The sequence below is a fragment of the Mustela lutreola genome, chromosome 14 (genome assembly GCF_030435805.1).
Source record: "Mustela lutreola isolate mMusLut2 chromosome 14, mMusLut2.pri, whole genome shotgun sequence".
Taxonomy (NCBI): domain Eukaryota; kingdom Metazoa; phylum Chordata; class Mammalia; order Carnivora; family Mustelidae; genus Mustela; species Mustela lutreola.
Genome location: NC_081303.1, coordinates 5402148 through 5414821, shown reverse-complemented (window position 1 = coordinate 5414821; position 12674 = coordinate 5402148). Strand labels below are relative to the sequence as shown.

At 40.3% G+C, this 12674-nt stretch overlaps 1 protein-coding gene and 1 pseudogene across 5 annotated transcripts in view; one reads left to right on the top strand and one right to left on the bottom strand.

Annotated features, from left to right (window-relative positions):
• POU2F1 (POU class 2 homeobox 1) overlaps positions 1 to 12674 on the top strand; it is a 172447-nt gene that overhangs the window by 46282 nt on the left and 113491 nt on the right. The window lies entirely within an intron of this gene.
• On the bottom strand, positions 2264 to 2605 carry LOC131815182 (large ribosomal subunit protein eL33-like; annotated as a pseudogene).

Genomic DNA, 12674 nt, shown 5'->3' with positions numbered 1-12674 from the left:
CAACTTCAAACCACCACACCCTCTGCTTTTTCTCATTGAATGAGTTAAAAGTGACTCTTCTAATCTCAAACAGTTGAACATTGACTTCAAGTCAACTATATCCCATCTAAAATTTGTTCAGTTACTGATGCTTAAGGTGGTAATTATTAGACTGAGTCAGGCTGGGGCCATAAAGATTTATTTAGTTTGTTTTTAAAATTTAATTTGGCTTCCTAAATGGTCATCTTTGAGATTTCCCTTTTTTCCTGAGGAAAATGTAGAAAATGATTTTTTTGGTATTTTGGAAAATGCTGTGTTTTCAGATTTCTGGATTTTACATATGAGGGCTAGTAGAGGACTTCTGTGTAAAGTGAATGGGGCCAGTGAGCATGTACATTTATAGGTCATTATTTTTTAAACCAAGATGTAGGGAGGATATGACTGTTGGAGCAACCTGAGGGAACACATTGTTTTGGATAATCTTGCCTCTTCTTGCCTGTCTAGCTGTGCGTTTCAGAAACATTCTTCGTCCCGGCTAGCCAGCTGTGGTCGCTCTGTTCCACACTTCCATGGCACTTGTTATCTATGCCAGCTCTTTTGAAATTCATAGTTTAGAATTTAATTGTTTGATAACATTTTTATTACTTTTCTGATTGCTGTGGAAATTGTCTTATGTTCCTAGCAATATAGTGATAAGCTTCTTAGGACAGGGGTGGTATTTTATAGTTCTTATTAATAGTCTATACTACCTCTTAGCACAGTAGCTAAATACAGTGCAGGTGCTTAATAATTGTGTGTGTGTGTGTGTGTGTGTGTGTGTGTGTGTGTGTGTTTAGAGAGGGAGTGGGGGAGGGCCAGAGGAAGAGGGAGAGAGAGAGAATCCCAAGCTGAGCATGGAGCCCAGCACAGAGCTCGATTTCATGACCCTAAGATCATGACCTGAGCTGAAATCAAGAGTTGGATGCTTAACTGACTGAGCCTCCCAGGCACCTCTGTTCTTTCTTTAAATGCGACTCCGTGAACAAGACTGGAGTGAGAAGGGGTGTATTTATTTTCAACTTAAAATTTTTTAGTCTTGGGCACCTGGGTGGCTCAGTGGTTAAGCCGCTGCCTTCGGCTCAGGTCATGATCTCAGGGTCCTGGGATCGAGTCCCGCATCAGGCTCTCTGCTCAGCAGGGAGCCTGCTTCCCCCTCTCTCTCTGCCTGCTTCTCTATCTACTTGTGATTTCTCTCTGTCAAATAAATAAATAAAATCTTTTAAAAAAATTTTTTTTTAGTCTTATTACACAAAGGTTTTTAAACAGACACTTTGTTCAAAGAATTGCAAGAAACAAAACATGAATCATAAACAGTTCCTGCCCTCCAAAGGAATAGGCTATTAGAACAGTTTACAAACTGTAAATACAGTTGTTAATTTGGTGTACGTAAGTACCCATCTTCCTTTCACAAAAAGGACTAGAGATTTTTGATGATTTAATCAGGAAGATCAAACGTATAAGGAGAGAGAAAGTCATTCAACATAAGCATGGAGTAAGTTACAAAGCACTGGGGCTGTGAGTGTCTGTAGAAGGAGAAGTTGTTTTGTACCCGCGGGGGTTTGGAGTGAGACTGAGGGAGGTAGCGTGTGACCTGGGCCCTGAAATAGGAAGGTAGGATTTTGACAGGTGAACTTGGCACGGAGGGTGGAATTGTGTTTAGAAAGATGGAACAGTATGAACCAAGGTCTAGTAGAGACAGAAGAAGCTGGCTGTGTTGGAGCAAAAGTAGTTCAGTTTGGCTAGAATATAGGGAAGTAAAAGCTAGTAAGTTGGGGTCAGTTGGTAGAGAGTCTTAAATATCAGGACTTAATTCAGTAGACGGTGGGGAGCCACTGAAGTTTTCTGAGTAATATGGTATGAGCCATGCTTTGGAAGATTAATCTGGTTACATCGTAGGTGATGAATGAACAGGAAAATCCAAGTGTTTTTCGTTGTTGGTTCCTTTTTGTTTTCTGTATAAAATATAATGAAAACAAACATAAGCTTAATTTGGTCATTAAATAATGCTGAATATCTTCATTAATTATTGTGTAAGAAAGTATATATTTGCGTTCTTACATTCAATTACCTTTTAAAAGTAGTTGAGGCCCTATTTACCTGTTGGACTCTAATTAAAAAAAATTTTTTTATATGACTGGCATTTCTTTGGGGGCTTCCCCACTGTCAGAAGTCATTGTTGCACTTGTTTTGTTTTAACAAAAATACAAGAGAACAAATCTACACCTTTTTTTACTTTCTAGTAAGTTTAAATCCTTGAGGGTTGTAGCATCACATGGACTCTGTGGCCAATGGCTTTAGGAGGGAGATTGCTTTGGAATTCGGCAGGGACCGCGCCCCTGTTTCCATGAGCATGAGTTACTTTTCCCCAGATTATTCTGGTTTTGTTCAGTTTGCCACCAACAGGTACCGTGTCGTGCTTTGCTTTGTACATATAAGCTCATCTCTTGCCTAGGTAGAGTTCCGTTTCATCTCGAGCGTGAACACCGTAAATTTTAGGAAGAGCTGTGTGTTCTCTCTTGTTCTGGAGACCCCACTTACCACCAGCAGAAATGGCCTTGGACCATAGCCTTTCAGAAATAATTGTCATTTTAGAAGCCCTGTTCCCAGTAGGCCTCCACAGGCTCCAAGATGGCAGAAAGAGCAGAAGTACTTGTTGCGTTTGGATTCTAATTAAATTTTTGCATTCGGATTCTTCTTCAGTTAGTTATACATTACAGAGAGCTTAATTTTCCAAATACGCTGTTCTGCTTGTAGCATTGTAAAGCTCAAAAAGCCTTCAGTACCCCTTCCTTTGGCCACTGAATGAAGTCTGAAGTTAATAACCCAACAATCAAGGCCCTCCCTCATTTCTCTCTCCCACTCCCTGACTGCTTCAGGAAAACTGTTCCTAAAACTTTTCTGGTGTCCTGTTTGTCTCATTTACTCTGTTTTCTAGGACTTTCTTATAGTCATAAGATTAAAAAGGGGGAAAAGTATGTTGAGGCCCTGAGAACTTAAGAGACTAGATTATGTCTGGCAGAGCTGTGATGAAAGCATTATCGTTTGTTCAAAAATTATTTTTTGTACTTGCTAGGTATGAGACGTTGTGTCACACCTTGCGGTTGTGATGGTAAGTGACACAGACATAGTCTCCGCTCCTGATATCCCACAGTCTTGAGAGACACACATTAACCATGAATTATAATTAAACCAGTGTTGTAATTACTAACCAGGGTGAGCGGCCCTATCAAGGAAGAGTACTTGGGGAGAATATAATGGGGGAAGGGGGCAAAGCAAATTCAGAGTGACACGTTGGGGAAGGTCTCTTCGTGGAAGTGAATTTTCCAAGCTGCGAATTGAAATGTGAGCGCTGCGGTGATCATGCGAGCCAGGCCACGAGTGAGAAGTGCTTTTCAGGCTGAGAGAACCGTATGCGCGAAGCCCTGCCCCATGGAAAAGAATTTGGGGTAGTAGAGAACCTGAAAGAAAGGTCAGTGTGGCCAGAAGGTGTTTTGGTTACTGAGAATTCAGATGACGCTAGAAAAGTTAGGCAGAGACCAGATCTTACAGAGCTGTGTAGGTCATATTAAGGATTTTTCATTTTATATAAAGTGCAGTGGGAAGAAAGTCGCAGCTGAAGGGCTTTTGAGTTGAGCACAACCCCATTTATGTTTTAAAAAACATTAATTTGCGATTAATAATATATCTTAAAATCTGACCATTTCTTATCTTCACTACCCCACTCTGGTCTAATGTCATGTAAATTAACTGGTCCCTTACAGCCCCAAGGCCTATACTTGACTTAGTCCCCTGGTGGTTTCCTTTAAAGTGTTAAGAGCACAGTTCTCTGCTCCAAATCTCCTTGTCGTTTCCCATTTCATGCACAGTAGAAGGCAGAGGCATGCTGCCACCTCAGGGTCTTTGTACTTGCTCTTCTCTTTGCCTGAGATACTTTCCCCATATGCACATGCTTCACTTTCTGACCTTCTTCAGGTCTTCATACAACTGGTGAGTCTGTCCCCGGCCACGCTGTGGAACACCAGTCTCCACTCCTGCCCATCGTTCCCTGCCTGCTCTTTCTGCCTCCTACTGCCTTCCCACATCTGTTACATTAGAATTTAAGTTTCCGTAGGTAAAGTATTCTGTAAGAAAATTTCGTGCACCAGTGTATTCTCAGTGCATGGAATGCCTGGCATGTAGCAGACGTTCAGTGAATAGTAGTTGAATGGGTGGGTGGGCGGGTGGATGAGAAGGGGTTGGAAGGGTCTACAGTAAACGCTGAGTAGAAACTGAGAAGGCTCTTTGGATGAGTCATGATGTTGGCGGAAATGAAGGTTGTGAAAGTTGCAGAGAAATGATGGATTCAGGATACATTTTGGATATATATTGGGTTCAACATCTATACTTGGATAGTTTACAGTTCCTAGTTCACTTGACAACTTCAGTGTTCTTTCCGTTAAACCACATGAAACGTATTGTTAGCTGGTGATATGTTAGTAACCAGATGAGTCTTTTTTTCTTTTTTTTTTAAAGTCTGTGCCTACTGGTGCCGTCTTATTCACTGGTGACTGTAGAATGTGGTGTGCAGGTTATTAAGAATTTGATAAATATTTCGAGTGCTTAACAGATTTGTTACTTTTATAAAATTGAATGTGTGAGACAGTAAAATTAGCAGAAGTAAAATTAGCATGCGGTAGTTGTTTTAGTTAGCCTAGGGTAGTGGTTCTCCAGTGAGGGATGATTTTGCCTTCTGGGGAGCATTTGATAATGTGCGGAGACATTTTTGGGGGCCTCATAACTTGTGGGGTGGTGCTGATGGCACTAGTCGTTGGAGGCCGGAATGTTGCTAAAACGCCCCACCATGCGCACATGAGCCCTCCCCCCCCTGCAGAGTTATCTGGTCCAGAACAATGAGATTAAAACTTCACTTTCTGTCGGAGCCAAACCTACAGTTACTCTGTTATAGCCGCATCTGACACAGCTGCTTGTCCACGCAGGCTCTGATCAGAACGGTGGGTCTTAACTTTTAAACAAATACACATGACTGACACGTGCACGCTCGTGTCCTTAAGTCCGGTTGAAAGCTACGTCTGCAAAGTAGTTCCCTTGACAAGGCTATCTCTGTTTATGCGAGCCTTCGTTTTTCGAAAGTCTTTAAAAAATCTCCTTATTGGCACCACATTTTCTTCTGAGGGTGGATTTGGAAATATCCAGTACTTTCTGAAGGTACTTTAATGAGTAATGATGTTGTGTAGTAATTTTTTTGTAAGATGAAATTGAAATATGACCATAAAGAAATAATTGTTTCTAAAGATAGTTTATTTTTACTTATTTATTTGAGAGAGAGGGCACAAGTGGGGTGAGGGGCAGAGGAAGAAGCAGACTCCGCCCCGAGCAGGGAGCTTGCCCAGCTGGCACTTTGGGATCATGACCTGAGCCGAAGGCGGAGGCTTAACTGACAGAGCCACCCAGGCACTGCAAAAATAAATCAATTTTAAAGCTGTGATCTTTTATTGTTTTGAAGCAACCTTTTGTATTAATACGTAACATAGCTAAGGATCTTTGAGTCCTGTATTTATATTCATGGATACCTAAAATTGGCAAAAGGTTCCTAGGGCTTTATCTCCATCTGAAGTTTTTCACTGATTTTTAAAATTCTTTTTAGTTTAGTTTTTTTTTTTTTTTTTTTTAAAGATTCTATTTATTTATTTGACAGAGACACAGTCTCTGAGAGGGAACACAAGCAGGGGCAGTGGGAGAGGAGAAGTAGACTCCCCGCTGAGCAGGGAGCCTGATATGGGGCTCCATTCCAGGACCCTGGCATACATGACCTGAGCTGAAAGCAGATGCTTAACGACTGAGCGACCCAAGTGCCCCTAATTTTTTTTAGTTCTTGACTTTAAATTGGAAGTGTCAGGGCACCTGGGTGGCTCAGTTGGTTAAGCGTCTGCCTTCAGCTTGGGTTATGATCCAGGCACCCTGGAATGGAGACCTGGGTCTGGGTCTCTGCTCAGCGGGGAGCCTGCTTCTTTCTCGCCCTCTGCTGCTCCCCGCTCTTGTTCTCTCTCTCTCTCTCTTTCCTTCTCTCTCTCTCAAAAAAAGTGTCAAAGTGTCAAAGATTAATGTGACTTTTTTTTTTCTTTTTATATATTAGGCTTTGAAATGTTGCAGGATGCTCATCTGTGTGTATCCTGCAGGGGGCGCTGGTGGTTTTGCAGAGTTTTTGGTGCTGTTTACCACTCAAGTAAAATTCCCCTAAACTGGAAAATTATTTAATTACTGGTTCTGCTTGTAGAATGCTGTCTTGTAATTGTTGAGAATCAACAGTTTTATTACTGTTATTTTAAGAGCTGTGTGTAGCAGAAAAAAATTGTAACAGGTTCTAAGGACATAATTCATTTTGTTCCTTATTTATCTATGTTATTTCTTGTTACAGTCTCTGGGAAAATTAAATTTATTCCAACCCTGAGTGATATTCTCTAACTCCTTTAAAGTTCCCAAACTTCATCAAAACTGGCAAGAGAACTAATTTTTACAAATGAATTCCTTTTGAAGTCCCCCCTTTCGCTTCCCTTTGTGTGTTCGACTCCCCCGCTCTTCTCCCACTCTTTCTCTCCGTCTGTCAAGTTCAAGAGCAGCTCAGATGCCATGAATTAGGTGAAACACAAAAGGGGGAAAGGAGACCCTTTTGAAGAACAAAGGCCTCCCATTAGGCTGCCATGTTCTTTTTTGACCAAACGTGCCCCCTGCATGGTTTCTATTGTTGCCCACATGCCCTGCACATAAGGTAAATACAGTAGATCCTCATTACTTCACGGCTTCCTCCTCTTCCTCCTATGCCACACACAGCCAGTGAAGCTTGCGGGCTTTGATGTCGTTAGGCATTCTTATACAGTTGCTTTATCTCCTTTAAAAAACTACAGGGGTAGAAATGGCCGTGGAGAGCAATGCACACCAAGTAAAACCCCACACTGAGAGAAAATTAGCTGATAGAGAAGCTGCAACCCAAGAATCCAGGGCAGATGGAAGGAACCAAAGATTTTCCTGCTTTTATTCTTCTGCTCTGGGCCTTTTAATACCCTGTATTTTTAAAATAATAACTTTGATTTATGCTCCCTATAGGTTGGTGAGTTAGTTTTTGCTTTCTTTGTCTATGTAACAAAACACACAAATGGGAATAAATTTAATTGCTGAGAACAGTTCTTTTCCTCATGAGAAACTCCTGCCAGTCTGCGCCTGCTTATTGGGTGTTTGCTCTGGTGTCACGTAGATGGCTTCACTGTGGGTGTGTTGTCTTCACAGTACTTTTCACTGGGATGGAGCTGAGAAATGATTTTTTAAAAAGCTTTAAATGGGAAATAACAAAAGGGATAACCTATGTAGAAGAAACTTAAAATTTCACGGAAAATTATTTCATGTTTTACGTACTTGAAATTTAGCCTGCTTATGGTCAAGTTGTTTAATGTTGCTGGCAAAGGTTATTTGCTTTTACAAGAAGTGTGAGGTTCTATATATTTACCTACTGTTAATCATTGAGAAAAACATGATCAGGTTAGCAAGTCTTTAGGAATGGCCTTAATTCACTGCGAAGATGGCGTATCAGATGATTAAAATTTTAGAATATGGTTTGATTTATTTTTATTCTTCAAAGAAATTGGATAGTAAGTGCTGTGTGGTAGGGTTTGGGGGCTGTCCAAAAGATTTGGGAGAGAGAGAATGTCGATGGGGAAAGAAAGAATGATATTCCCTTTTTTTGTATTTTTGAATTAAAAATTGCCATCTAGGGAAGAGCAAGGTTAGAGCTTCTGACTGTGTTTTATTTGATGTTGAACTAATGGTGGGCTGCTTGTGACAACATACGGTAAGGGTGTTGCCTTTTTAGGATTATAGAAGTCATTCAGTGGAGTAAAAAAAAATTAAAGAAATAATTCCTTTGTAGGAATTTGTGGGAGCTGTAGTGCCATTTTATTTGAAATTTGAAAATTCTATGAGGAAATTTTTAGTATTTGTTTCTTTTTCCACATGCATTCAAATAAAAATATATAGTACAATAGCCCTTCTCCCTTTTCTTGGTACTGAGGATTTTTTTTTTTTTAATACTAAAACCTAGCTAGAGCACTTGAAGTAAAACAAAACAAAACAAAAATTAAACGTGTTAACTACTTGAGGAAATGTTTTGACCTTCAGTGGACCCTGAATGTTGCTTTTCAGGAACTGTATCCCTTGGTTTTTTGTTTTGGGGGAGGGGGTACAGTAGTTTGCAAGAAATCCTTTGGTTTATGTAGTTGACAGCAGAATAAAAGGCAAAGAGCTTCTTGCTTTGTGCTGTGTAGGAAATTACCATTTCTGTTGTCTGTGCAGGACGCTCTAAAGATGGAGCCAGGGAGCCTCAGAGGCCAGAGGGAGAGAGACTTGCAGTTCTAATCTTTTCTTGCTGTTGCCTCTGGTCATAGGATGGATTGTTTTTCTGCTTTTGTTCCTTGGGGTGGCATCTGTCTTTAGGAGAAATCACTTCACAGTCAAACACAGATTGCTGAACTGTGGCATTTTTGCTGTTACTGTTATGCTGAATTCACTGGGAACCGTTTCAATATAGGTGCATTTAAACACTTGTTATTTATGAATGGGGAGAGGTGGAGAGCGGAATCTCATTCTTTACTGAATGCTTCATCTCCTGCCCATCACCTTTCACAAACACAATTCTGCCCTAGCACATGGCTTTTCACGAATGCCTGAATATTTATGCTAATCTGAGAGATCCCCTGCACCAGGGATTGCACATTTACACACTTTCCACATAGAGAGACACTTACGAAATTGATGATTTCTTGACACTTTCCAGTTTATGATTGTACCTTTCCAAATTAGTATTGATTTTATTTCAAATATTATTATACTTTGATGTGTACTTATAATGTTTCAGTTATTAAAGTAACATTTTAGGACTTTGTGGCTTTAAATTTAAAGAGATGCAAGTTTTTAACATATTATGAAACATTGCCTTCGTAATGATAACAATAATAATAGTAACTGGAAAAATAATAAAGTTAAATAATTAAAAAATAGAAAAGGCTACTTAACCAGGGAAGTGGAGACAGAGCATTTTAAAGCAGTAGACCATCTTTTTTCTTGAGATGCCATCTGAACAGTTACAGGCGAGATTTTAAACATTAAGTGTATTTGTGACTAAAACCTGCCTTCTCAAGAATGCAGCCTGATTGCCACAATTTCACAGGGCTCTCACTGTATAGAACCAGACTTAAATGATGGCTGAAAGAGACGGGGCATGATAAGATTGGCCAAATCTATATTTATTGAAAGATTGAGCATGAAAAGATTTGGAGCTCTACAGGAGTTCAAGGAAGTAGGATTTATAAAAAATTGCAATGAGTGACTCCCCCCCCACACCCCCCCACCCCCCCCACCCCCCACCATGGGTAGATTTTGATTTAAAAACCTCCAAGGGACTGGCAAGCTGTCCCCTGGGGAGAAGGATGTGCGAGGAGGGAAGGAATCTGATGAAATCGGACTTTATTATTATTATTTTTTTAAAGATTTTATTTTTATTTATTTGACAGAGAGAGATCACAGTAGAGAGAGGCAGGCAGAGAGAGAGAGAGAGAGGGAAGCAGGCTCCCCGCCGAGCAGAGAGCCGGATTCGGGACTCAATCCCAGGACCCTGAGATCATGACCTGAGCTGAAGGCAGCGGCTTAATCCACTGAGCCACCCAGGCGCCCCGAAATAGGACTTTAGAAAGTTACTGTGGAAGGCTTGAAACTGGGAATGGAGAAAAAAAAATTAAAGAAATATCAAGAGAGAAATATTTTTATAGACATTCATAATTTTTTTTTTCTGTAAATATTGTTAAAAATAACACAGGGATGGCATAAAATGGCCCTCAGGCTAAGAATGAGTTTTACATTTTTTGCATTTTTAAGTGGACAGATATAAAAAGCATAATACTTCATGACACTTGAAAATTATATGAAATGGACATTTCTGGATCCATAAAGTCTCACTGGGACACAAGCATACCCTCACGCTTAGTGTCTGCTGTGTAGTGTGTTTGGCTGCACCACGCGTGCTGCAGGGACCCAGGTGAGCAATTGTGAAGAGACTGGCTCGGAAAGACGTAAATGTTTGCCTCCTGGCCTTTTCCAGAACGTGTTTGCTGTAATAAAGGATTGCCTGCAGAATGTCAGAGTGAACAGTGTAGACTCTTTGCTAGGGTTAGGTATGTTTGATTTGTGTTTGTTTTCTGTGTTCTCGTACATATTCATCAAGAATCAATGCTCTTTTTAGTGAGTTTTGTTAATTCTGCAGAATGCCAAGATAGTAAATAAAAGCCCTTGCGGCGGCGGGGGGGGGGGGGGGGCTTGTAATGCTTTTATGGGGGGGGTATCCTTATTCAAGTTCATTCAATATGTTCCTACTCATTGAGATTTCAGAAGATCAAGCCATACTGAGAACTCAGTCTGAACTTCCCCAGTCTGTCCAGAGTTTTGTTGTGCTCTCTCTTGAGAGAGCATGGGAGATGCCATTGTTTGAACACCAGGAGAGGTATTTACTGCTGTTACGGAATAAAATTCAGCCAAGGAAATTCAGAAGTCTAATTAGCTGTATTAAAGGATTCATGAATTAGATTGCATCCCATGTAGCAAGTAGAGGGGAACTCTCAGGAGTTGTACAAAAATGGAAGGTTTTTATTGGGAAGGAGGATGGAGCAAGAAAGTTATTCCCGAAAGAAAAGGATTGTTCCAGGCAAGCTCACATTTCCTTAGGGGTAGAGGCAGGTTGTCTTATCCTCTAGACTACGTCATTTTCCTTTGGGGGATAGAGAGGACCCTTGTGCCAGATTACCTCACCATCACCAGTCAGAAAACTGCTGACTGACCAGCTGTGAATACGTTTCTGCGGGAGGTTGAAAACAATCAGATTAGGTTTTGAGCCTCAACTTGGTGACTTGGCCTGAGTGCTGCTATTTTGGGCCTGTTGTTCTTCACGCTGCTGTTTGTGCAAGTTTGAGGTCTTAGAATTAGTACCCAAAGTTTGCCCCATTTGAGCCAACTACATTGAAATGGGCAGTGAATCTTTCTTGAGAGTATTAGGCCTTCCAAAATTTGTAAATCCGGCCTTTTAAAATGCATTTAAAGAATTGCACTAGAACAGTTGATTTGTTGGGGTTCCTGGCTAGCTCAGTCTGCAAAGCTGGTGACTCCTTGATCTTAGGGCCCAGTGTCGTGGTAGAGTTTATTTAAAAAATTAAAATTTAAAAATAATAAAGTTAAAAATAAGATAAAACATTTTCCTTTCTCTTATCCTCTGGACCAGTAGCTTCTGTGCTTCCCTATTATACCTGCTAGGAGGTGGCCCTTGTGGGGAAGTAACCCGGAGCTCTCCTGGGCTTCTCTGGGAAAAGATAGGATGACCGTGCATGCTGTGATCTACTGCTGATTTGCCTGGGTGGAGGGAGCAGTGCAGACAAGAGTTTGAACTTGTCCATTTTCTCTGATTCTTCTGTCTTCCTCCCTCCTAACAGCTTCACATGCTCAGGAGAATAGAATTAGGGATTTTGAAATGTCATAATGAAATAAATTATTGGGTTTAACCAAATTATAGAAGTCATAGTTAAAAAGAAGTTATTTAATTTCCTTGTATTTCTTCTCTTAAATAATTGAGCCTGAACCATGAGCACTTTGTTTATGACTAATTTCTGTGAAAAAACAAAGGTAGTAAGTGTAGATCAAACTCCTGATTTATGCTGAATGACCACTAGCTGCAAATTAAGTGACCCCCCCACCGAACTAGGTTTCTTTTCCTAATCATATCTAAAGAATGACAAGGTTGATATTTTCTTTTTTACTGCTTTTGGTTCATATTGTATTACTCTATGCAGGATTTAAAAAAGTACTTTTTAAGTTATTATGCATGTTTTTACTCACTTATTAGAGCTGTAATCTCTAGCAGGAAATATTTTGCAATTTAATCCATTGCTTCTGTCTTCTAGTCACCACCCCCTTCTTCCCCAGCACTTTTAGGTAAAGTTTAAGGAATTTTATAGTAATGTGCCTGGATATAGAATGAAGCTGTCAAAAATCCATATAGCTATAGAACTAATCACAGTACTCAGTTTGATTATTTTGATTTCTTTTTTAAGATTTTATTTGTTTATTTGACAGAGTGTGTACAAGCAGGGGAAGCAGCAGAGAGAGTGGGAGAAGCAGACTCCCTGCTGAGCTGGGAGCCCCACATGGGGCTCGACATGGGGCTCGATCCTAGAGCCTTAGGATCATGACCTGAGCCACCTAGGCACCCCAGTTTGATTATTTTTGATAATTTCTTTCCCTAATTTTTTTTTTCTTAGCCTTCTAGCTCCAAGTACTGCCTAAAATAATACCTTTTCTGGTAAATGTGTATAGGAGATGTGGCAGTATTGAAGAGGCCGATGTAATTTTAAGTTACCTATTCATGTTGTTTGATTGGCTTTGCTTTTCGAAGAGTTTGCTGTAAGTATTTGGTGTATGCTCTGCTTTAGAAAATTTCAGTATTTACTCACTGCCCTGAGTTCTAACGTAGTTAATATGTTTGGTAATTAGGATTACCTCTCTGTAGACTCAACTGTTCCATCAGAAAGATTGAGGAGTTAAAGTAGTTTGGTTCTTATTTGTTAATAAGT